The sequence below is a fragment of the Pleurodeles waltl genome, chromosome 8 (genome assembly GCF_031143425.1).
Source record: "Pleurodeles waltl isolate 20211129_DDA chromosome 8, aPleWal1.hap1.20221129, whole genome shotgun sequence".
Taxonomy (NCBI): Eukaryota; Metazoa; Chordata; class Amphibia; order Caudata; family Salamandridae; genus Pleurodeles; species Pleurodeles waltl.
In genome coordinates this window covers 461,815,133-461,842,411 of record NC_090447.1, presented here as the reverse complement: position 1 = coordinate 461,842,411, position 27,279 = coordinate 461,815,133, and the positions used below count along the sequence as shown (strand labels likewise).

The following is a 27,279-nucleotide window of genomic DNA, read 5'->3' as shown; positions in this document are numbered from 1 at the left end:
CTCCTTCACTCAGGTCTTCTTTACTTGTCCTGTCTACTTCCTCCTTAATTGTTGCCACACCAATTGCTTCCTTTTTCCTTGATTGTGACTCCGGCTACTTGTCTCCTTTCAGTGGACCCTTGGTCAATGCTTTTTTCAGTGTTGAACTTGAAACTTCTTCTTGCTCTGCAGGATTTTCTCTTGATGGACCTGCGACTTGTTCAGGAGGAGTCAGACCACATTGGCTTTGATCCACCTCAACTCCTTTCCCCTCGGGGTCTGCCATTTGCTCTGTTTGTCTGTCTGTTTTTAACTTGTTGCACAGTTACATTTGGAGATTATGTTGTCAGTAATTTCAGGCTGTGACTAATGCTCGACCCTGTTACAGTATCCAGAGGAATTCCAAATGTACTAAGGTCTAGAAATTATCTTGTTCCGTCAAAGGTCTGTCCCACTGGAGAGACTATTCAAGTATTCTTACTGAGTCCTCCCCTCATTGAATTCTGACTCATGACTCCCTATCCTTTTGTACTTTTATTTTCGTGTGCAAACAAAGTTATGACCAGACCAATGGTGACGGGTACAGATACAGCGTCTGGGCTTGGTCTGGCACTCCAGTTCTGGGGGTGAGTAATTCCCATAGTCATCAGTACAGGAATATCTGTCTGTGTCCCTGTTATAGAAGTGTACTTTGGCATTACTTGTTGCTGTACTTGAGGCAGTAAGAGTGGATTTGGCTCTGTCTGAACCAATGTCGGTTTTGGTAAAACCTGTCCTGTTGGCACTATAAGATTTGTGGCAGTTTCCACAATGGGCACATCAGTGTAAATTCTCAGGCCATTCAGCTGTGGCATCTGATTTTGTGCTACCGGTGTGGAAGGTAGATTAAGACTGCTCTGCATTGGGCTCTGTGTCATGTTAGGATTAATCTGTATTGGACTCGTCGTCATGTTAGCCTGTGTCAGTGCTGAAGGGTTTACACTGGTGTTTGGACTGGTCTCTTGTGCTGCATATGGAGAGGGAAGATGTCTCAATAACTGTAAAATAAATTCATTGTCATCTGACAAGTGTAAAAGATCTCCTAGACTCCTTTGATCTCTGCTCCCTACTCTTGCAGGGACTTCGGTTTGCCTTCCTCAGGAAACAATTTAATCCCCTGTAAAGTCTCAGTTCTCCAGAATTTCTGATCACTGTCCCATCTAGCTTCTGCTAGTGTCTTTTCTGCATTTCTCATTCTCCTTTCAAACTTTTGCTGCTGTCTGGCTACTAATTCCCAGATTGCTAAGGCCTCGAGCTATGCTGGTCCCGGAGGAGGTTTCAAGTCATACAGCACCCTCATCAAATTCTCTAAGCTCCTCTAATTAAATGTTCAATGGGCAGGAAACGCTAAACTCCCTTCTTTCTCTGTCAACTTTGCACCATTGTTTCAGCCAAAGACATGGCGCAGCACCCTTTTCTTCATTTACAATGTAAGCTGGTGTACCTTTTGGCAGTGCACTATCCCCTATACTCATGGGAATGTATGTATCCCCCCCCGGGCACTCTTTAAAGCTTTGAAAAAATTAATTCCTGCGACCTTTAATGTTACTCTAAATCAAATCAGAAAGTAACTTTCAATCCCAGAATCCTCTTCACCAAATTTCTCAGCCAATTGCACTTCACGGTTGTCCGCCAATCCGTGTGTGACCTTTCTCACTAACCAACCTATCTCAGCGCAGCTCCAATGATGTCACATTCACACGTACTGCGGATGACAAAGTCCTGTGGCTTGTCCTCCTAAACTCAGATTCACACTAAACTAATGCTAAAATATTGCGAGCACTAAACAAAATCAAAACCCAATTTATCCGTTTACTACAGGTAGGGTAACACAATTGCTTCAGAAATCTTACAGATTTTTTACTGACGGCGTTTCGCTCTAGCAGGTACCTCTCCCTTCTCAGTTTCCCTGATCCGCAAGCAAAATTCGACCCGCAAATTTCACTCTCAACTGATCAGTGGGTCTGTCCTGGTGCACGTAGGACTCCCCAGATCTCAATCAAAAAATTATTTAGCTCAGTTGGACTCACACCACGCCTGATCGACCTATTAAACCAGACAAATAACACACAAAAAAAAACTGTCTCATACACTCTTCATTATACTCCGGTGTCTTAAACTTCACAGGGTCTGTATACCAACAACCACGTGAACAATTTTTGAGCACAAAGCGCCACACACGTGTGAAGTTCAACGACTTCCCTACTGTCACACTTTGGAGTTCGCACACTCCTTATACAACTTAATTTGGAGTACCCAAACTCCTAAACCCTCACAAACATCACAAGTCACCTGCGATTTGCACAAGCTGTGCAAGCGCAAAACCTATCTCATTCACACTGTCGCTAGAATGCCTGGAACATCCTAAAGCAATCATTGGCAAGCTCCAAAGTTCTGGGAAATTCACTCTAAGTACTTAGGGGCTCATTTTCTCTCCACTTTGTAACATCGAATCTGAAAAATCCAAACTTTCACCAATTTCTGTTACCAAATCTGTGAATTACTTTTTTCTCTTTGTAGGAGACTAACTCTTACCCCACTACCATCTCTGGGAAAACCTGTTATTCTTTGCTTACTATCTCTGGGGCCAAATACTCTTATGATGGGCTCTTAAAGAGACAAACCATGTACCGGGCCTTTATGATGGGCTCTTAAGGAGACAAACCCTCAAACTCTGCTACCATCTCTGTTAGAGCTTCATACCTTATTTGGTTAATTGACATTGATTTATAAGGGGACGCGTTTAAAGGTTGATGAACCTTTTAACTGCGCTTAGAGTTGTTCCCACCATGAGACCCCGTACCAGTGCAAATAAATTGCAGTAACAATTAATAACATCAATAATCATAGGAGTCAGTAATTTCCACACACCATGACCTTTCATAACCACACCTTTATGTAAAAGTTAGAATGTTTATTTCCCTATATTAACAATGCTAATATCACATAACTTAGTCCCTCATTACAACCTGGTGGTCGGTGATAAAGCGGCGGTAATACCGCCAACAGGCCGGCAGTAAAAAAAATGGAATCACGACCACGGCGGAAACTGCCAACACAGACAACCACTTTAAGACTCTGACCGCCACAGCCATAGCAATAAACACTGCGGCGGTAACCGCCAACAGCCAGGTGAAAGACAATGTACCGCCCATAGCATTACAACACGCCAATCTGCCAGCTTTTCCGGGGCGGTAACAACCCCATCAAAAGCACAGCGGAAACAGAACACTGGAGGGAAACGACTTACCTCTCAACACTCAAGGAAGAACCACAGCATCATGGAGCCCGAACTGCACTTTTTCCCAATGCTGGTGTACCTTCTCATACACCAGGAACATGATCGCCGGCAAAGATGACCACGCTGAGTACTGCGCCTAGCACACAAGGGAGGGGGGAAGAAAAAGAGAGTGACACACACACACAACACGCAACTCCCCCACCCCCACCCTAACACCATACACACAAACAGATGCAACAACATTACATATACACCCCGTAACCCTCAGGAATAACGCAAGGACAAAAGGAATGGATTAAAATGAGTTTAATCGTACAATTTTAGATAAATATGTCTTCAAACAATAACCAGTAGGTACAATATATACAATATATACAAAAGGAGGGACAATGCCCACTCCAAAATGTCCGTGCCCCACTGGGCCATAACACATAGGCCAAGGCCACACTTGACTCCTGCCTCAATACGGAGAGGACACTGCAGGGGCATCAGGTCGAAAACACACAGCCACCTCAGAGAGACAGGGAATGGGGGGCACCTCAGCCGGAAGATGGTACAACGCCAATGGCCTTGAGGGGGCTCCATGCCCACTGCTTGGTCCTGGGGAGTGTAAAGCCACAGTCTCTCTAGTGGGTGGTTTGCCCACTGCTTGGTCCTGGGGAGTACAAAGCCACAGTCTCTCAAGTGGATGGTTTGCCCACTGCTTGGTCCTGGGAAGTGCAAAGCGACAGTCTCTCTAGTGGGTGGTTTGCCCACTGCTTGGTCCTGGGGAGTGCAAAGCCACAGTCTCTCAAGTGGGTAGTTTGCCCACTGCTTGGTCCTGGGGAGTGCAAAGCCACAGTCTCTCAAGTGGGTGGTTTGCCCACTGCTTGGCCCTGGGGAATGCAAAGCCAGTCTCTCTAGTGGATTGCTTCTTCCACTGGTTCTGGAGGGGGCCTTGTGACCAGTGTGCTTCATCCTGGCAAGGAAGGGCTGAGTGGATGGCTTCATCCACTGGTTCTGGAGGGGGCCTTGTGCCCAGTGTGCTTCATCCTGGCAAGGAGGGGCTGAGTGGATGGCTTCTTCCACTGGTTCTGGAGGGGCCTTGTGCCCAGTGTGCTTCATCCTGGATGGGGCAAGGTCACAGTCTCTCACCTGTGTGTCAAACCGACAGGTGTTGCAGGGGCCAGGACGCACTGCAGCCCATGTGGTCACCACTACACACTGCTCTCCAGCGGTGACGGTTGCTCAGTGGATGCAGTTGCGCTGCAGGTGGCGGTGCTGGCAGTGGTGGTGGTAGCCTCAAGGCATTCACCTGCAGCCTTGGACTGCTGCCCACTGGGGCTGCTGCTGCTGGCAGTGGTGCTGCTGGCGCAGGTGCATGTGGTGGTGCTGGCGGCAGTGCATGTGGCGGTGCTGGCGGTGGTGCAGGTGGTGCAGGTGGTGTTGGTGGCAGTGGTGGTGGTAGGCTCCAGGCCTTCACCTGCAGCCTCGGACGGCTGCCCACTGGGCTGCCGCTGCTGGCAGTGGTGCTGCTGGTGGCGGTGCATGTGGCGGTGCTGGCCGCGGTACAGGTGGCGGTACTGGCAGTGGTGGTGGTAGCCTCCAGACCTTCAACTGCAGCCTTGGACAGCTGAAGTGCCATGGCTAGTGTTGTGTGCCCCTTCCTGCCCGTGGCAGATGGCGGTGCCTCCTTGCTTCTGACAGCTGGTGTCTTTTTCTTGCCCTTGCTGGCTGGTGGCGCCTCTTCCCCTTGCTGGCTGGTGTCCCTTTCATGGCCTTGCTAGGTGGCGGACCCTTCTTGGCCTTGTCAGGTGGTGCTGGCACACTGGCTGGGCTGAAGGGTGACTCCTTGAAGCCTCTCATCCCTGCAGTTGCCGTGGACTGGGTGGCTGAGGTGCTGGGCTGGGTTCTGGCCAGCCTGGCCCAAGGGGAAGGACGGGGGTGAGGGGTAGGGATTAGGTCAATGTTGGCGAGGAAAAGCTTCTTAGGGACACTGGGGCGGGAAAAGGGTGAAGGTTTGGGTGTGGAGGAAGAGGGAGTGGTTGAAGGAGGTTTCAGTCTGCTGTGTTTGGGTGCAGGTGCATGGGCTGGATGCTTTTGTGAGGTGGATGGCTGTTGGGTGGCTGAGTGCTTGCGTTTGTGTACTTTTGGAGGAGGGGGAACAGACACAGTGGGAGAAGACACAGGGGACGTGTGCATGGATGTGGGGGTGGTGACTGCCAGTGAGGGGCATGTAGTGATAGCTGTGCTGGTGATGAAGGTAGTGGACGAGGATGTAGTGCATGCAGGTGTGAGTGGAAACGCTACTGGGAGGGAGGTTTACGAGGAGGAGGAGGAGGACACAGTTGAGGCAATGGATGTTGGTGTGTCTGCATGTGGATGGTGCTTGTGTGAGTGCCTGTGAGATGAAATGTGGTGCTTGTGTTTGCCTGAGCCACTTCTGTGTGTTGATTTGGGTGATTGCTGGTCTGAAGGTGTGCTTGGGATAGGCTGGGGTTGAGGGGATTGGGACTGGGACTGGGTAGAGGAAGTTGGAGGGGGGAGGCTGGAGACAGAGACAATAGCTGCCATTAGTGAGTGGGCCAGAGCCGGAATGCTCTCTTTTGGGCTGCCACGCCAGAGTGAATGCCCTCCAGGTATGCATTTGTTTGTTGCAAATGCCCTGTTACACCCAAGATGGCATTCGGTATGGCTGACTGCCCAACAGAGAGGGATCTCAGGAGGTCAATAGCCTCTCCACTGAGGGCAGTAGGGCTGACTAGGGCAGGGCCTGAGGTGCCTGGGGCGAAGGAGATGCCCACCCTCCTGGGTGAGCGGGCACGGGAAACACACTAAGGGGCTGCTGGGAAGGCAGTGCTGGTACGGGGGTGGCGGCTGTACCTGCAGGTGGGGTGGCCACAGAGGTGTCCGCCACCGCCAGGGAGCTGCCATCGGAGGAGGTGTCGCTGCCGGTACTGTCCCCTCCTGTCTCCGCCTTGGGGCTCCCATCTGTCCCACTGGTGCCCTCACCGTCGGTGAATTCGGACTCCAGGCCCATGTGGGATGCAGCTCCCTCCGTTGCCAGTGCCTCTGCTCCTCTGCCAGATGACGCGAATGCACACAAGGACAAGGTGACAAAACAAAAAGGGGGGGGAGAGACAGAGGATACACCTGGTCAATGCCAGTAACAATACTACCGTTGGCGTACACAACTCACAGGGAACAGCCCTCTGCACTAGGCCATGCACTACCAGTTACAATGCTGGTCACCAGCCCATGGGGTACAATGCCTAACGCCATTAGCTGAACACCTGAAACCCACAGGACCCTGCCCAGTAGTAGATGCCCACTAACATTATTGGTGTTGGAGTGCATCTGAGCTTGCCCCTCATTGAACATACCCTGCCATGTTCACCCTGGCCTAGGGGCACCCACAGCCCGCATCCCCCACCCAGGTAATACCTTAACAAGCGCAAAGTCATGATTCAGAATCTTGTGGCTGCTGTGATGCCTTCAAGCGCCCATCCAACTCCGGTTAGGCCACCGTCAGGATGCAGAACATCATGGGGGTCAGGGTACGACGGGCACCCCTTCCTCGTTGGGAGGCCAGCCCCAGCTGGGCCTCTGCCATCTTCCTTGCCCAGCGTCCTCCCACCGTTTGCAGCAGTGGGTGCTCGGCCTGTCAAAGACCCCCAGGGTCCGCACCTCCTTGGTGATGGCACGCCAAATACCCTTTTTCTGATGGGCGCTGACCTGCAGAAAAAAAACATAGCAGAAAAGGTATTAGTCATACCGGCCGGACTATTATACTCATGGCCTAACATATCCCCCTCATCCTCTTATGCACATACGTTGACCACCATACATGCAGCACTCTGCCCAGGACCCCTCAGACCCCCCTACATGAAGCTTACACACAGAGCAATCCATGCATTCATGGCCCACGCATCATGCCCACAGTGTACTCACCTGTTTGTCTGGAGGACCATAGAGTAAAAGGTACTGGGGTAGGACCCCATCCACCAGTCTCTCCAACTCCTCCGAAGTAAAGGCAGGGGCCCTTTCCCCAGACACTCGAGCCATTGTCGCTTTCAGACACAGGTCACAGCAGCACTTGCAGTGTAGGTCCTCTCCTGTTGAAGGTCAGGTAGCAAGTGAGTGCACAGATAGAAAATGGTGGTCACGTTCACAACGGTGTGTACCGTCACCGCCGGCGTACATCGCCATTGGCTCCTGGAACCCATAGGGCCCAATGAAAACCAATGCGGTGTTGCGTGGTGGTCGTTGACCGCTGACCACAAGAGCGCACAACGCCAGCGGAATTGACATGGAGACATACTGGTCCGCCAAACACACCATCTGCACATCCAGGGTAGAGTCCAGTCTATTTGTATCACAGGTGCATTGTCCAAGGGGGCATAGGAAGGGGGAGCAATGGCAGTTCAAGGTGGACAGGGTGACAGAGTGGGACTCAAGGGTGACAATCACAAGAGTCTTATTTCCTGGTGGGGGTCTTGGCAATGTTCGCTGGCTTCTGCCTGGATCGCAGGGACGGTTTGCATGGTGGTTCTCCTTCTGCAGGGGGTGGGGTGCTGGTGGCCTATTGTACCTGTGGTTGGTCCTCCTGTCCACTAGCGTCGGCAGAGGTGGAGGGCTGTTCTTCGGTGTGGCTAATTTCGGGGGCCCGTTGATGTGCCATTGCATCCCTCATGGTGTTAGCCATGTCTGCCAGCACCCATGCAATGGTGACCAGGGTGGTGTGGATGTCCCTCAGGTCCTCCCTGATCCCGAGGTACTATCCCTCCTGCAGCCACTGGGTCTCCTGCAACTTGGCCAGTATCTGGCCCATGGTCTCCTGGGAATGGTGGTATGCTCCCAGGATGTTGGTGAGTGCCTTGTGGAGAGTCGGTTCCCTTGGCCTTTCCTCCCCCTGTCGCACAGCAGTCCTCCCAGCTTCCCTGTTGTCCTGTGCCTCTGTCCCATGAATTGTGTGCCCACTGCAACTGCCCCAAGGTCCCTGATCATCCTGCGTTTGTCAAGTTGCCTGGGGTCCCTGTAGTGGTGGACACACTGCTGATTGACGTGTCCTGGGGACAGAAGGATGGGGCCAATGGGTGGGTGCTGTGGTGGTGTTTCCTGAGGGTGAATGCTCTGTGGTGTGTTGGGACTGTGTCTGGCTAACCGACTGTCCAGAGGTCCCTGATGGGCCAGGTTGGTCATTGTGATCCAGGTGTGCAGTGCTGCTGTCATCACTGTGGGCCTCTTCTGGTGGGGGACTGGATGTGGCTGGCACCTCCTCTCCGGTGATGTTGAGTGGGGGACCTGTGGGGATGTGAATGCAGTGTTATTGTTTCTGCATGTGCCATCTTGTGCATGGGTATGTTTCCCTCTATGGTTGTTATTAGCAAGGCAGCTTTGGCTTGTGTGAGTTGTGATTGGTTTGGCTAAGTGATTGTCACTAGTGTGCATGCTGTGATGATGGGTGTCCGTGCAGGTCTATGAGTGGTGTCCATGCATTGTTGTTGCATGCAGGGCTTGGTATTGGGATGGGTGGGTTGTGATGGGGGTATATGTGAGGTGGTTGGGTGATGGGGGTGTGGGTAGGGGTTGTTGTTTGTGATGGGATGCAGGTAGGGTGGGGGATAAAGTAGTAAAGATTTGACTTACCAGAGTCCATTTCTCCTGCTACTCCTGCCAGGCCCTCAGAATGCATGATCGTCAAGACTTGCTCCTCCCATGTTGTTAGTTGTGTGGGAGGAGGTGGGGTTCTACCGCCAGTCCTCTGTACAGCTATCTGGTGTCTTGATACCACGGAACAGACCTTCCCCTGTAGGTCGTTCCACTTCTTCCTGATGTCACCCCTTGTTCTTGGGTGCTGTCCCACGGCGTTGACTCTGCCCACGACTCTTCGCCATAGCTCCATCTTCCTTGCAATAGATGTCTGCTGCATCTGTTATCCAAATAGCTGTAGCTTTACCCGGATGATTTCCTCCACCATGACCCTTAGCTCCTCCTCTGAAAACCTGGGGTGTCTTCGTGGTGCCATGGGTGTAGTGTGAGTGGTATGTGTGAGGGTGTGTAGGGTGATGTGTTTGGGGTGTGTGCTGTGAGGTGCGTGGATGGTGTATGTGTGATGGTGTTTTGAGGTTCAGATTCAGTGGGTGCTCCTGGCTTGCCTCTCTCTCACTTGCCAAAATCTTTGGGTCATAAAGGGTTGTGGGTAGTGTGTGTGTGTATGTTTTATATTGGTGTGTGTGTGGGTGTGGTGTGTGTATGTGTGTCAGGTGTGTGTAGTTTGAATTGTCCAATGTGGTGTTGTTTTGTTAGTGTGTGTGTATATTGAACACGGCGGTGTGTACCGCCAGTGGTTTACTGCGGTTAAATGATTGTGATTCGTGGGTCATGACGCTATCGGCGTATTTCTGTTGGCGTAACGGTGTGGGTTTTGGTACCGCCAGTTTATCACTGACCTTTGGTATGGCGGACTTGTATGTGTGTCTGTATAGTGGCGGATTTCTGTATGTGGGTCACAATACGGGTAGCAGTATATCGCCGCGGTATGTTGGCGGCAGTCAGCATGGTGGTAAGCGGCACTTACCGCCAATGTTGTAATGAGGGCCTTAGCCTCAAAATCAATTGGTAAGCATACAGAAACAATACTACTGACCAAATCATCTAAAGAAGCACAATTTAATCAAGGCTTGGACCACTACATATCCTAATGTCACAGTACAAATCAATAGCAAGAATAACTGTGCAAAATAAATGGCATACATTTAGTTTCAGCAAAGAAAAGGTTGTTGTTTGGACTCTTGCTCTGGGCAAGACCGCTGGTTCAAAGATGACAGTTCTTATGTTTGTAGGTGACTATGCCTATCCTACAACAAGTTACAACTGTAGTCGCAACCCTTCCGGCTCACTAGCAGTAGCTCACCAACAACCCAAACAGTTAAAAGTGATCTGTGGCAGCCTTTACGCATGGACTCAGAAGTATGACATCTCAGGGAGTGTTGTGGTTAAACGGAGATTACCCCTTTCTCACAGTTATATTATGTCTCAACCAAACACAGGCAATAAAGAAGATGCAGTAATGTTTCAATAGTTTTTATTTAATACAATGCGATAAATCATATTGGCTGCAATGATTAGGATAATGAACAGTACAAGAGATAGAATTGTAAAGACGAGGGTCATGATTATGAAGACCCCCACAATCTTGTATTAGCATAGAAAGGCATAAAGTGTATCATATGTCCGTGTACCCTATCATAATAGGCCCTACCTTCTACCTAGAGGAGAGATGAGTATGTTAAACCTAATCTGCCAATGCCATGTCCCTGGAAGGAGCCCCCAACCCTGGTTACCTTGAGTGAGGTCTCGAGCTCAGACTTCGGAAGATCACGAAGTCCGGGTCAGCGTCAAGGCGACGTGCAGCATCGATAGCAGCGATGGTATCTGGTAGGAATCCCTCTGATTATCTGTCTAAAGTGTGATGTATTTATACAGATCTACTTGGACCCCTGACGTAGGTTGTTCCAAAACAATAGATAGAGCTGCATGCTTGGGACAGTAATTTCTAATGTGAGCACCTACAGTTTGTTTGTCTTTGTTGCATGAGTTGACGCCTTAGCGCGGTGACACTGATAAAATAACTCTAAACAAAAAGGCCTAACTATAAACACGGCAGCCATCTTAGAAGATTTAATTAAATAAATGGTCTAAGACAGAGCAATCTAAGTAGGTTAAAAGTCACTAGGTGACGGGGGTACGAGTGCAAGCCAAAGGCTAAGCTAACTCCCATTATCCCATTAAAACAAACTAGGATTCACTACAAAAAGACATCAACTGTTATTACATGTCTCAAGCATCATCAGTGAGTACCCTAACTAACCTTCAGATTAGAATAGCATGTTTGGACTTCCTGCAAAACAATTTAGTCAACACAAATTTGGAAAAACATCTAGCTATGGCTCTATCAAAGTTAGCGGTTGGTACCTAGGGACAAAAGCAAATAGACATAACAATCAGTAACATTGTCTTATACCTTGCCTCAGTATGGGTCTGCAAGCTGTGACAGCCTTTGACAATTGTACATCAGCTCGGTCAGCAAGGCATTGGAATTCAGAATTAAAATTCAGGAAAGCAAAGTCTCTTCATGCAGTTCGTAAAGAATAATAACTAAACGTTTAAAAAGAATGGGGAGCAGTCTGGCTAAGTTAGATTCCCTAAAACTACTTCCCACGTTGCTATTAGTCAAAGAATTGTACGTTTACATTTAGTCCAATGAAAGTAGAGCCCCGAATCTAAGAATTCACTAGTACACGGTTCACATGTCGATGATTGGCTCCTGTGCTCCTGTTCCCGTCGTTGAGCTTGTTAGGTAACAAATTTGTAACAGCTTATACTCCAGCCAGTGCATTAATTGTCTTCTCCTGGGAAGGTCGTCTTTACACTCACTATGTTACACAATGTATCCCTAGCTACTACAGCATATTCTAGCAAGCAGTTCTCATGGGAAAGAATTCTAGCTACTAACATTAGGTCAACGCAGTGGAAAATCACAATTTAATTCTCTAAGCAGCCATTTTATAAATCGCCTAAGCAATGCACATTGATGTAAGGAGTTGCAACTAGGCCCAAGACCTTGCTAAATTAAGGCCTATAATTAATAAAGCAAATACATAATACCTAACCTTTAATATGGCATACTGCTACATTAAACTAAACATGAGCTCAACATTGTACATTAATAAGCTGTTAATAAGTACACTTTGTGAACTTTGGCGGCCACTCAAGTAGACGCAATTCCAAATGCATGCATTATTTCTCTACGTTAGCTCATTTTCTATGCAAAATACATGAATATTCATTAGTAAAATTCAGTGTTAACAGTGGTTTAGGATGGTTTATGTTTGTGTGTGTGTATGTATATTCTACATGTGTACAGTTTCCATCAATTTAACTTGAAAGCAAGCGTTCCATATGGCGAGGCGCTGCACACCTGCAGGAACTGCAGCGAGCAAGGCAAATTCGACTTAGCTTTGAAAGATCCAGCTCTGAGGATTTTGGAGATGGGATACACTGAGGAGATTATTTGTAAATCAGTCAACAAGGCCAAGAAATTTAAGAGTGAACAAGTCTTGTTCAAACATAGTAAACACAATAAACCTGAATTTACACAGTACAGATGTATCACTCAGTACAGTGCTGAGCAAGGGACCATCAGAAGAATCCTGAATAAATATTGGCACTTGGTTAAGAATGACCCACTGATTGGCCCCCATTACCTCCTTTAAGTGGGTGAGATGTATGAGGGATGCGCTAGTCAAATCTTGCTCCACAGTCAGTAATAAGAACTGGCTGTAGAAGAGTTGAGTATTTCATAAATGCCGCACCTACGAGGCTTGTGAATATTTGAAAAGTAGGACACACCTTAAATATCAATTGGAGGGTTCAGACGAGCTTACACATGTAAAACAGATATGCAGTGTATGTATTGGAGTGCCCTTGTGAACTCCAGTACGTAGGGAGCACTAAGAATCAGGTGCATAAGTGAATCCAACAACATGTAAGAGCCATCAACCACTGAGATAGACCTTACCCCGTATCCAGGCATTTTGCTGATTGTCATGGGAGTACAGACAGAGAGTAGAAATACTTTGTCAGCGATGCAGTATCAAGAACCATTAGAAGTGACAACATGAAAAGCGATATATGGAGACTAGAATCCAGACACATCCTCAGACTCAGTCCAGGTGGGTTCATCACGGACAAAGAGCTATACACACATTTATAGAGTCCTTAAGTATTCTGCTCTATCTTTTGTCGAATCAGTTAATTTTCATTTTAGAATTGTTGTTTCCATTACTGTGTGGGTTTTTTTTTTTAGGAACCTTCAGAAGTAGTAGTGCTTATGTTTTAGGTTTCTCCACTATTTGAGTATTTTCTGTAGATTCACATGCTTTGATCATCCCTGTCAACGAGGTGGGAGTCCCACAATATATTCTAAGGCAGTGGAAATGATTAGCGTAGCTTACAATGATAAAGACATTGACTTTAATAGCTTATACACATAATTTATAAAGAATCAAACTTCAGCCAATCAGGTGATAGCACCCTTTAGAACACTCCCAGCTCAGGCATCTTTCCTCAGATTTTGTACAGCACATGGTGTGAAAGGAAGTCTCCCTAAGCTCTACTAAGTTCTTCAAATTTGGTTACCAGAATCACTTCATGTTCCAGTATGGCAGAAGTAGTGAAAAAAGGATTATTTGCACCCTGTGTACCTGTGGTAAGAAGAGGCTGCATTCGGAAGACCATCATAAGAATGTATCTGATAAAGACTTCTAGTTGCAGATTCCTTACTTTAGAATTTCCCCAGGCGTCAGTCTGGATCCAGAGATTTTTCTCTAGCTGCCTGCACACCATCCGGTGACATCGGCCAGCTCTGTGTCCGCCGTCAGCATCATGCGCATAGGATATGACATCAATGGGCCTATATAGACGCCACCCCAGTGCGCTGACGTCACTTATTTTCTTTCCACGCAGATCTGAAAAATAATTACCCCATAGTCATTTTTTGACTGGACTTTTGTCAAAGCCATTTTTAACACTTCTGGTGGGTCAAGATGTGGTCACGGAAGACTGGGTTCAAGCCCTGCAGCTCCTGTCATCGGATGAGGTCTGAGACAGATCTGCACCTCGTGTGTCTCTGGCGTTTGGAGAGCGACCATGACTCTAAGTTGTGCTCTGTGTGCCGGACAATTAAACTGAAAAGCTTTGAGGGAGCAATCCCTAAAGCTCAGTCTAGAGGAAGGCCCAGAGACTGGTCGCGGAGCCCCCACTTTTCGTGGTCCCACTCCAAGTCCTTGGCACTTCCGGGTAAGCATAAGAAGTCAAAAAAGAGCAACCATACTTCATCTTCTCCACATCGGTAGGCTGATGTGACACAGGAAAAGAGCATCGTCTCACTAGGCCTCCGTCCTCGGAGCCTGCTTCTGGGTCAGCTCCGCACCTCCATGAGTTTCTGGAAGCAGGAGCCACCCCTGCCCAACTCTGTGAGTTCTACGGGGCTTTGCACCTCTCATTTGGTAAATCTGACCCTGCTGGAGTGCCATCGGGCCCCGCGGAGTCAGCAGGCGGTGGCGATCAGGACTAACCTCCTAACTGAGGTGCTTCAGCTTGGGGTTTCTTCTTTTGAACCCCTTTTGCCCTTTAAGAAGCCCTCACTGATGTTCTGCTGGGGACTTGGTCCAAACCCAGCACAGGAAGCTCCTGTTAATAGGACAATCCACCACGGCATTAGGCCGGCGCCTAATGACCCAGTGTTCCTCTTGCAACACCCAATCCCTGAGAGGTTGGTTATCCAAGCCTCCACATCTTCCCAGGCGCTTTCCCTTTTGCATCTCTGGATAGGGAATCCAAGAGGCTAGATCAGTTTGGAAAGAGAATATTTTCTTCCTCCAGTATGGCACTGAGATCTTTGAACACCGCATGCCTTTTGGGCCGTTACACCCATACTTTATGGGCTGCAGCATTTCTTTTGCCACCTATAGGGAGCTCAGACAAACCCTTGCACAGGCCTGCCATTGCAGCCTGCGTGAAATAACGCACACATTATTTCACAGCCATTTTTCACTGCACTTAAGTAACTTATAAGTCACCTATGTGTCTAACCTTCACTTGCTGAAGTTTAGGTGCAAAATTACTAAGTGTGAAGGCAGCCATGCAGTAGCAAAGGTGCCCACACATAGTTCAGGGCCATTTCCCCGGACTTTGTGAGTGCGGGGACACCATTACACACGTGCACTACATATAGGTCCCGGAGGAAGCCCAGCCATTCCCTCCCAGGCTGTTGCTGATGGGAGAGATGCAGTGAAGACTGGATGTGACTGACTCACTGGGTAGATCGGTTGCATCAATGATGGTCCTGAGGCGCCATGCTGTCAGAAATAAGGCCAGGTGCGGTCCAGGTCTCGCCCGAAACTCCGCTGCGCGACTCTGCGGCGCTTTATGCGCACCACTTGTCATCCCCTCTTGTTCCAAAGGTGACCCTCAGCGTCGTCTGCCCTGTGGCAAAGCTCATAGAGCTGCAGGTTCAGGACATTGGTGGACAGGATGCACTTATCAGTATCATTCTATGAAGGGACTACAATTCCCATGTTTTTAGAGTCAGCAGCCATCTTGGGGTGTGGCAGGCCTATAAAGCCCAGCCACACCCACGCATGTTGCTCACTATTTTGAAGACTTCGATGCAGCCAGACCTCGTGGAGGTTTCTCTGGAGAAGAACAGAGTTCCTGAATGGCAAAGGGTCATCTAACTAAAGAATCCCTGTTTCCATGCTGCATTAAAAAATGAGTAGGTCATACTCGTAGCGGTAAGGCCTTGCTGAATCCAAGTTTGGAGGAAGTCATCACTTCCAAAAGGTAACGCGCCCCTTACCATAATGAGCAAAGTGTTTTCCAGTTTCTAGAGTACAGCTGACTTGGCACAAGCAATTAAAAGCATTTCAGTTCGCAGATGTAAAGCGCTTTTGTGCCAGCAATTCAAAGCATTTCCGTTCACAGATGTAAAGCGCTTTTTGCACAAGCAATTTAAAGCGTTTCCGTCCACAGATGTAAAGCGCTTTTTGCACAAGCAATTTAAAGCGTTTCCGTTCACAGATGTAAAGCGCTCTTTTGCACAAGCAATTCAAAGCGTTTCAGTTCACAGATGTAAAGTGCTTTTGTGCACAGCAATTCAAAGCATTTCCACTCACAGATGTAAAGCGCTCTTTTGCACAACAATTCAGGCACTTCAGTTCACAGATGTAAAGCGCTTTTTTGCGCAAGTAATTCAAAGCGTTTCAGTTCACAGATGTAAAGCGCTTTTGTACACAGCAATTCAAAGCGTTTCCACTCACAGATGTAAAGCGCTCTTTTGCACAACAATTCAGGCGCTTCAGTTCACAGATGTAAGCGCTCTTGGCACAACAATTCAAAGCATTTCAGTTCACAGATGTAAAACGCTCTTGGCATAGCAATTCAAGCGCTTCAGTGCTACGGGGGAAGGTGCGTTCCGTGGTCTCAAGACACCACATTGCGGTTCAGAGGACTGGCGGCGGACCCCCACCTCCTCCCCCACAACTAACAACATGGGAGGAGCAGGTCTTGGCTATACTGCATCCCGAGGGCCTCTCAGGAGTAGCTGGAGGAATGGACTCTGGTAAGTTAAATCTGTAACTACTTCATCCCCCACCCTACCTGCATGCTATCACATAGCCCCACCCTCGCCCTCACCCCATCACTCCAACTCCTCACATATGTCCCACTATCACAAACCACACATCCCAACACCAAGCACTGCATTCAACAACAAAGCATGGACGCCCATCACCAATGCATGTCCACTACACATACCCACACAGACCCCTAAACAATTATCACACAAGGTCCTACACAGGAATGGAAGCACTGGGGTACAGGGTCACCCACACATTGCACACCATGGCACACACAGATGCAATAATCATGCCTTTACACCCCTGCAGGACCCCTACCCAACGTCACCGGACAGGAGGTTCCAGACATGTCCACTCCACCCACAGAAGAGGCCCACAGTGATGACAGCAGCTCTGTCCAACTGGATCTAGAGGACCAGCCCGGCCAATCTGGGACCTCGGGACAGTCGGTTTCCCTCACACAGTCACAGGCCACCACAGAGCCTCCCGCCTCAGGAAACACCAGCACAGCACCCACCCAGCGGGCCCATACCTCTGTCCCAAGGACACGTCAAGCAGCAGTGTGTCCACCACTACATGGAACCCAGGCACGGCCGCCCAGGACACCGCCGCCAGCAGCATGCTCAGTGAGCCCCCCACCAGCACCGCCGCCCAGGACACCGCCACCAGCAGCATGCTCAGTGAGCCCCCCACTAGCACTGCCGCCCAGGACACAGCCGCCAGCAGCACGCTCAGTGAGCCCCCCACTAGCACCGCCACCCAGGACACCGCCGCCAGCAGCACGCTCAGTGAGACCCCCACCAGCACTGCTGCCCAGGACACCGCCGCCAGCAGCAAGCTCAGTGAGCCCCCCACCAGCACCGCTGCCCAATGAGCGCCGCAAGCACCGCTGCTACTGAGGCCGCCGCCAGCACCGCCAGCAGCCACGCCACATCCTGTGCCAGTGGCACCACCGCAGACATGGCTGCCATCCCCAGTGGTCAGTCGTACGAGGCTGGTGGTCAGTTCCAGGGGCCTGGACAGCTTCCATGTTGCCCCACCGTCAGTGGAGTGTCAGATCCACTACCTCAGTCCTTGGTAGGATGAAGCACTCTTGGCACAAAGCCCCCTCCAGAACCAGTGGAGAATGGCATCCACTACCTCTGTCTTTGGCAGGATGAAGCACTCTGGGCACAAAGCCCCCTACAGAACCAGTGGAGAATGACATCCACTACCTCTGTCCTTGGCAGGATGAAGCACTCTGGGCACAAAGCCCCCTCCAGAACCAGTGGAGAATGATATCCACTACCTCTGTCCTTGGCAGGATTAAGCACTCTGGGCACAAGGCTCCCTCAAGAACCAGTGGAGAAAGGCATCCACCTGAGGGACCATGGCTTTGCACTCCCCAGGATGAAGCAGTGGGCAAACCACCCACTGGAGAGACTTGAGAGACTGTGGCTTTGCACTTCCCAGGATAAAGCAGTGGGCAAACCACCCACTGGAGAGACTTGAGAGACTGTGGCTTTGCACTCCCCAGGATAAAGCAGTGGGTAAACTACCCACTGGAGAGACTTGAGAAACTGTGGCTTTGCCCTCCCCAGGATAAAGCAGTGGGCAGCCCACCCACTGGAGAGACTTGAGAGACTGTGGCTTTGCACTCCCCAGGATAAAGCAGTGGGCAAACCACCCACTGGAGAGACTTGAGAGACTGCAGCTTTGCACTTCCCCAGGATAAAGCAGTGTGCAACCCACCCACTGGAGAGACTTGAGAGACTGTGGCTTTGCACTCCCCAGGATAAAGCAGTGTGCAACCCACCCACTGGAGAGACTTGAGAGACTGTGGCTTTGCACTCCCCAGGATAAAGCAGTGTGCAACCCACCCACTGGAGAGACTTGAGAGACTGTGGCTTTGCACTCCCCAGGATACATCAATGGGCATGGAGCCCCCTCGTGGAGCTGGCGTTGTGCACTCATCCGGCTGAGGTGCCCCCCCCACCCTTCCCCCTGAGGTGCCTGTTTTATTTCGATCTGATGCCCCTGCATTGTTCTCTCCGTTTGGATCGGGTATTGAGTGTGGGCCTCGCCCATGCATTTTGGGCCCAGTGGTCCAGGACTATGTAGGTACAGTACATGGACTTGAATTCTTGGTGTACATATTTGTTAATAGTGTATATATATTTTTGATTAATGGATTTTTCCTGATTACAATCGTTCACCTCATTTCCTTTTGTCCTTGTGTTTTTCCAGGGGGTTTGGGGGGTGTAATTGGAATGTTTCAGCATGTAATGGTGTGTGTGTTGTTGTGTGTGAGGGTGGGGGTGTTGCGTGTGTGTGTCACTCTCTTTTCCCTCTCCCCTCCCCTGTGTCGTAGGTGCAGTACTTACCGTGGTCGTCGCCACCGCCGGTCGTGCTTCTGGTAGAGGAGCAGGAAGACAATCGCAGGTAGAATATGGAGTTCCGGCTCCATGGTGTCCTGGTTCCTTGTGGGGTGTGTAGAGGTGAGAGTTTTCCCTTCCAAGTCCAGTTTCCGCCGTGTTTTTGTTCACGCTGAATCCGCCCCAGAAAAGGTGGCGGATTGGCCTCTCATAATGGTGTGGGTGGTACATTGTTTTCCGCCTGTCTGTTGGCGGTGACCGCCCTGCTGTTTGTACCGCCGTGGCGGTCGGAGTGTTAAAGTGGCTGTCTATGTTGGCGGTTTCCGCCGCGGTCATAATTCCATTTTTTTTACCGCCGGCCTGTTGGCAGTCTTACCGCCGCTTTACCACCGACCGCCAGGGTTCTAATGAGGGCCATAATGTTCAAGTCCTAATTGATTCAGGGGCAACAGGAAATTTTGTGGACCAACAAACTGCACTAAACCTGCATATACCCAGTGTCAAGAAAAAGGTTCCAGAAGATGTGTATGCAGTTGATGGAAGTGAGTTGGCAGGAGGCCCCGTTACCAAACAAACCTCACGAATACAAATGATTTGCAAAGATGAGGAGAATCAGAACCACTATGAGATAATTTGCTTTGATATAATCCAAGCACCTCAATATGGTTTTATTTTAGGAATGCCGTGGTTAATGTTACATAATCCATGCATAGACTGGCGCAACCAGGCTTTGCGTTTTTCTTCTTCTTCTTGTGCAAAGAAATGTTTTCATTCAAGATGAAACAAAGAAGGAAACCTTCAACACTCCAAAGCTACTGCAGTTGAGAAAGAAATTGATTTACCATCACAGTATTCTTAATATACCGATGTTTTCAGTGAAAAGAAAGCAAGCTCATTACCACCTCACAGGCCGTACGATTGTCAGATCGATCTTGTACCTGCGCCAATATACCAAATTGTAGGATCTTTCCACTGTCAGAGAAAGAAAATCAAGTCCTACGAGAATACCTTGATCAATGTTTAGCCAACAAGCTAATTCGGCCATCACGATCTCCAGCAGCTTCTCCACTATTTTCCGTACCTAAAGCAAATGGCGATTTGAGGCCATGTATTGACTTTAGAGCGATAAATAAGATCACAGTTAAAAATAAATATCCACTACCTCTCATACCAGTCTTGTCAGACCAGGTAAAATCCGCTGTCATCTATACTAAACTTGACTTAGGAGGTGCTTATCATCTAGTTCGAATTCGAGAGGGAGATTAGTGGAAAGCAGGTTTTAAGACTCTTTATGGCCTCTTTGAGTATTTAGTGATGCTGTTTGGTCTGTGTAATGCCCCAGCAGCCTTTCAATATTTCTCAAACAATGTTCTGAGAGAATATCTAGACATCTTTGTCATCGTTTACATTGATGATATTTTAATTTATTCAAACTCTGAAGATATTCATGAAGAACATGTTAAAAAAGTGTTAAAAATGCTACAAAAACATAATTTGTTTTGTAAGCTAAGTAAATGTGAATTCCATACCAAAGAAGTTGAATTTCTAGGAATCATTCTAACACCTGACGGCATGCAAATGACTGAAAGAAAAATTCAAGCTGTATCCAAATGGCCCACACCAAAATCAGTGCGTGATATTCAATGTTTTTTGGGTTTTGCAAATTTTTATCGACGCTTCATCCATCACTCCTCTCAAAAGGTGGCCCCAATCACCACGTTGCTAAGAAAAAAGGCAGTTTTCAACTGGTCCCCAGAGACTGAGAAAGCATTTCAAGATTTCAAAAAGGCTTTTACTACTGCTCCCATTCTAGCTCACCCTAATGTGGAAGAACCATTCATCATGGAAGCTGACGTATCTGATGTTGCTGCATCCTGTCTCAACATCATCGAGAAACTGGACAATTGCACCCCATAGCATTTGGATCAAGAAAATTGAATGAAGCAGAACAGAATTACACCATAGCAGAAAAAGAATTACTAGCCATTCGTAATGCCTTTAAAGAATGGAGACATTATACGTTGGGAGCAAAACACACTATAACTGTATATTCTGATCATAGAAATTTACAATTTATGAGTTATGCCAGGCTACTAACTCCAAGACAATTAAGATGGATGCTCTTCTTTGAAGAAATTGATTTCATAGTGACTTTTAGACCAGGAATAGATAATCGTAAGGCCGGTGCATTACCTAGACAGGATTCTTCAATTACACCTTCTGAACAATAACCCATGCCTATTATAACGCCTTCAAAAGTGTTGTGTTTAGTAGCTGCCGAGAAATTTTTCGATCTCATTCGTAATCATTTTCACATCACTAAATGGCAAGAGTGGTTACAACAAGACACCAAGTGGTCTATTCAACAAGGCTTACCTCTACATGAATCTTGAGTATTCCTGCCTACTGAAGAGTTAAGAGAGACAGCTTTTCATTGGTTACACAAGCATCCTCTGGCAGGTCACCCAGGTCCTCAAAAAACAATAGAACTCATGAAAAGGTATTTTTGGTGGCCTACATTCGTTCACGACCTTAAGCAAATGCTACAATCATGTGAAGTAAGTGCAAGATGCAAAAGCGAACATAGCAAGCCTAAAGGTCTATTGATACCTCCACCCATTCCCAATCATCCATGGGAACATATTTCTATGGACTTTATTACTGGTCTTCCTCAAATAAAACAATTTACAACCATTCTAGTGGTAGTAGACAGTCTTACCAAGTATGCTCATTTCATTGCCTGTAAAGGACTCCCAACTTCCGACACCTTAGCAACTATCATTTTAAAAAATATAGTTCGGCTTCACGGACTTCCAAGAGTTATCCTCTCTGATAGAGGAACACAATTTTCTGCACGTTGTTGGCAACAATGGTGCAAGGCTCTACAAATTGATTCAACTTTATCTACTAGTTATCATCCACAAACGGATGGTCAAACAGAGAGACTAAACCAAACTCTGAAACAATATTTACGATGTTGTGCAACAAAGTCTCCTACAAACTGGCCGGATCTTTTGTGGCTTGCAGAACTGGCTAATAATAACTCTGACCACTCTTCAATAAACTCAACTCCTTTCTATGGTTTATATGGGCGTCACCCACACATTTTGCCAGTTACGTTACCTGCATCTATTCAAACCACTCCAGGAGTCAAGGACATGCTAACACACATGTAAAAGATACATGCACAATTACAAACAAATCTTTGTCAAGCAAAGAAAAAATATAAAATGCACTATGACAAAAAACACCAGCCTGGTCCTCAGTATACAATCAAAGATAGAGTTTGGTTATCCACAAAAAACTTTGTATTCAAAAATAAAAATATGTTTCCTCCAAAATTCATAGGGCCCTATGAAGTAATACGACAAGTAAACCCAGTAACATATAAGCTAAAATTACCTTCATCTAGTGTTCCACACTTTGCTTCTTAAACCAGCTTCGCCCTCAAGCGTCACACAACCTGATCCTCTATTAGTTCAAGGTCATTGGGATTATGAGGTGCGATCTATTCTAGACTCTAAATATAGGGGGTTTTGCCTTTGGTACCTGGTGTCCTGGAAAGGATACAGACCGGAAAATGACTCTTGGGAACCTTCAAGACATGTCCATGCACCACGTTTTGTGCGATGATTTCACCTCCTCCATCCTGATAAACCAGGTCCTGGGCCGCGATTGGGAGAGGGGTGTAATGTAAGGAATAAGGCCAGGCGCGGGCCAGGTCTCGCCCGAAACCCCGCTGCACGACTCAGCAGCGCTTTCTGCGCACCACTTGTCATCCCCTCTTGTTCCAAAGGTGACCATCAGCGTTGTCTGCCCTATGGCAAATCTCATAGAGCTGCAAGTTCAGGACATTGGTGGACAAGATGCACTTATCAGTGCTATTCTATGAAGGGACTACAATTCCCATGTTTTTAGAGGCAGCAGCCATCTTGGGGTGTGGCAGGCCTATAAAGCCCAGCCACAGCCAAGCACATTGCTTGCAATTTTGACGACTTCGATGCAGCCAGACCTCGTAGATGTTTCTCTGGAGAAGAACAGAGTTCCTAAATGGCAAAGGGTCATCTAACCAAAGAATCACTGTTTCCATGGTGCATTAAAAAACTAGTAGGTCGTACTCGTAGCGGTAAGGCCTTGCTGAATCCAAGTTTGGAGGAAGTCATTACTTCCAAAAGGTAACGCGCCCCTTACCATAACGTACAAATCGTTTTCCAGTTTCTAGAGTACAGCGGCATTGGCACAAGCAAGTTAAAGCATTTCATTTCGCAGAAGTAAAGTGCTTTTGTGCCAGCAATTCAAAGTGTTTCCGTTCACAGATGTAAAGCGCTTTTTGCACAAGCAATTCAAAGTGTTTCCGTCCACAGATGTAAAGTGCTTTTTGCACAAGCAATTTAAAGCGTTTTCATTCACAGATGTAAAGCGCTCTTTTGCACAAGCAATTCAAAGCGTTTCAGTTCACAGATGTAAAACGCTTTTGTGCACAGCAATTCAAAGCGTTTCCATTCACAGATGTAAAGCGCTCTTTTGCACAAGCAATTCAAAGCGTTTCAGTTGACAGATGTAAAACGCTTTTGTGCACAGCAATTCAAAGCGTTTCCACTCACAGATGTAAAGCGCTCTTTTGCACAACAATTCAGACGCTTCAGTTCACAGATGTAAAGCGCTCTTGGCACAACAATTCAAAGCGTTTTGGTTCACAGATGTAAAATGCTCTTGGCATAGCAATTCAAGCGCTTCAGTCCTCAGGTTTAAAGCGCTCTTGGCACAACAATCAAAGCGCTTCAATTCACAGGAGTAAAAGGTTGTTGGCACAACAATCTAAGTGATTCAGTCTACTTGAGTAAAAGCTCTTCCTGGTATTATTAGGTAAAGTGCTTCAAGGTCAATGAGTAAAACTTTTGGCATTTATTGTTATGACTGTGAAAGTATTTCTGGAGATAAGAAAATCATAGTTTTCATTGTTCTTTGAAAAGCTTAGGATGTGAAAAGCATATTTAATTCTTTAAGATTTTCTAAGTCACGATCAAAGGTTTATGTTATGAATACATAGATGTTACAGGATTGATATTCTGTGTATAATCATAGTTCAAACTTCTTGCCATCTCTTGATTCTGAGGTTGTAGTTTACTCTTGTTCCATGTATCAAAGAAGTGGCTTTGCCCTCATTTCAAAAGAGGTCTCCATCTGATATCTCGGAGACGCATTTAGTCAAGAGTCTATTGATGAGTTACATTTCTATGAATGAGTAAATGCATATTTGTTCTAACCTTTACTTTTCAGATCTCTCTCCCTGCTGTTCCATACCCTAATTTTCTTTCCCGCGACTGGCTTTATCATAACTCTGTGCTATAATAGCTTTCTGAGTTGGTGACGCCGGAAGGTGGGCCTTTTGTTCAGCGACGTGCAGATCCTGAAGAAAGGACACTGTGACACATGCTTGGTTGAGGATGTCTGGCTTTTCGAGGGATGTCCAATCCACTTTTATGGGCATGCCCTTGATGGCACCCATCTCTTCTGAGACAAAGCAGACACAGCGTTTGAGCACTTTAAGGAGTCCTTGGGCCTCACAGCTGCCCCTCACCCCCCTCAGTCTTCTTTTTCCCCTTTTGTGGTTATGGCAAGAGTGCCAAACCACATCTCTTTCCCTCCATCTATCATGCCGTGCATGCTGTCCAGCCTCTGTGTGGCTGGGGACCTGAGATCCAACATCCTCGTAGATCAGGGGGCCAGTGGTCTGCCCAGTAAACCTTTCTAGTCTGACTCTTCCCCATCAGGAACCAGTCGAAGGCAGAATTCGCCATCACCTACCCCGGTCGCAATCCATTATGTCAGACAGGTGGGTTTTGCAAGTAGTCTGAAGGGGCTACTACCTCCCCTTCTAGACTACGTCTCCATCCATGCCACCATCCTACGATCAGATGACGGAGGAACACTTGACGCTTCTCCATGAGGAGGTTGTGGCTCTTTTAGCCAAAGGAGCCATAAAGAGGGTCCCTGTGCCAGAAGTAGGTTGTGGTTGTTTTTCCCGCTACTTATCCTAGACCTCCAGTCCCTCTATTTCTTCCTTAAGGAGGAGAAGTTCAAAATGCTCACTCTGCCTCAGGTGCTATCTGTCCTAGACCTAGGAGACTGGATGGTAGTGTTGGACTTGCAAGATGCATATTTCCATATTCCCGGCTTGCAAGCCCACAGACTTTACTTGCAGTTCACGGTAGGCCACAAGCATTTTCAGTTTACAGTGCTCCCCTTTGGCCTCACCAGCACCCCTTGGGTGTTCACCAAAGTGATGGCGGTGATCGCAGATCTTCTGCACAGGTCAAGGGTTTCAGTCTTTCCCTACTTTGACGACTGGCCGTTGAAGGCATGCTCACCCCAGGCTGTCATCTCCCACCTTTAGTCTATGGCGGACATCCTGCATTCGCTGGGGTTAACTTTAAATATGTCGAAGTCACACCTGACTCCCCCTCATACACTCCACTCCATTGGAGCTGTTCCAGACACAGTGCAGTTTCAGGCCTGTCCTCCAGAGTGGCAAGCCCAGAATAGTAAAGCTGTTATACCGATGTTTCAGCTTCTATCCTGGATTTCAGTGAGAGTGACTTTGAGGCTTCTGGGCCTCATGGCCTCCTGCATCCTGCTATTGACACATGCCAGATGGCATATCCGGGTTCTGCAGTGGGACCTGAAGTTCCAGTGGGTGCAGAACCAGGGGAATCTCTCTGATATGATCCAGATCTCTGAGGGAACTGCGCAAGATCTGCATGGTGGCTCTTGAACAGCGATTGGGTCAGAGACAGATCCCTTTCCCTTCCCAAACCAGATCTGACAGTAGTGACAGATGCATCACTCCTGGGATGGGGTGGCTACATGGGAGAGAAGGAGATCAGAGGCGTCTGGTCTCTGGCAGAATCTGGGCTCCACATCAGTCTTTTGGAGCTCAGGGCCAGCATTGAAAGCATTCCTTCCCTCTCTCAAAGGGAAAGTAGTGCAGGTGTTTATGGACAGCGCCACTGCCATATTGTAGTGGAACAAGCTGGGTGGGGTGGGGTCATGGACCCTTTCTCGGGAGGCTCTGCGTCTGTGGACATGGCCATAACATCTGGGCATTTCCCTGGTGGTTCAGCACCTGGCGGACTCTCTGAACACCAGAGCGGACAAACTCAGCCATCAATGCCTGTTCGATCATAAATGGTGTCTCCATCCGTTAGTGGCACAAGGTCTCCTTCAGCAGTGGGGAGAGCCTTGGTTAGATCTGTTTGCTTCCCCAGAGAACGCGCAATGTCAGCTTTTTTGCACATTGGAGCTTCCAAGGCGGCACTCTCTCGTCAACACATTTTGTCTCAAGGGGAACTCAGGCCTCCTTTAAGCCTTTCTGCCCATACCACTTCCGCCCAGAGTTCTCAAGAAGATTAAGAATGACCGGGCCCAAGTAATCCTTGTGGCTCCGGACTGGGCACAAACAGTATGCTATCCTGAGCTTTTGAGCATAGCCATCGATCCTCCAATCAGACTGCCCCTTCAGGAGGATCTTCTGTTGCAGCAGCAGGGGACGGTTGTCCACCCAAACCTGTCCAGTCTCCACCTTTATGCATGGAGATCGAGCAGCAGCAGTAGATAGCTTTTGACCTTCCACCCAAAGTCTGTAGTGTTATCTTGGCATCCAGGAGTCCCTTCACCAAAACAGTATATGCCTGTCTATGGAATATATTTGTGGCATGGTGGACAAACAAGTCTGTTGACCCCCTCTCGGCTCCTCCATCTGAGGTCCTCTTGGTTATACTTTCTTTAGTCCAGCAGGGCTCTGCTTTGAGTACCCTCAAAGGTTATTTGTCTGCTAGCACTCCTTTTCTGAGATTACCTGACCAACCCACCTTGCTTAAATCTGCTACTGTGATTCCTAAATGGTCTTACCCATGTTCCCTCCTTTACCGTTCATAATGCCCCAATTGGATTTTAATCTGGTTCTTACTTTTATGATGTGTGTTCCATTGGAGCCACTTCACAACAGTCCGCTAATGCTTTTAACTTAAAAAATCGCCTTCCTTGTGGCCATCACTTCTGCCCGCAGGGTGAGTGGGCTGCAGACCCTTTCTTCAGAGTCACACTTTCTGTCCATCTATCCTGACAAGGTGCTGCTTCATAGCAGGGCTTCCTTCTTACTGAAAGTGGTTACTCCCTTTCATGTAGGCAAGGCCATCACGTTGCCTACTTTTCACTTGCCCCCACATCCCTCTAAGGAAGAGGAGAGACTCCACCGCCTGGACCCAAAAAGTGTGTTGGCGTTTTACCTTGATCATACCAAAGAGTTCCAGATGGATGATCAACTCTTTCTGGGTTATGTGGGTGCGAAGAAAGGTCAGGCAGTGCAGAAGAGGACCATCTCCAGATGGGTTGTTCTCTGCATTAAAATGTGCTGCTCATTGCCTAAGAAGCAACCCCTGGAGGTTTTGCAAGCTCACTCTACCAGAGCAATAGCTGCAACTAC

At 48.0% G+C, this 27,279-nt stretch overlaps 1 protein-coding gene across 1 annotated transcript in view; it reads left to right on the top strand.

Annotated features, from left to right (window-relative positions):
* Positions 1-27,279, top strand: part of RFX8 (regulatory factor X8) — a 534,555-nt gene that overhangs the window by 89,741 nt on the left and 417,535 nt on the right. The window lies entirely within an intron of this gene.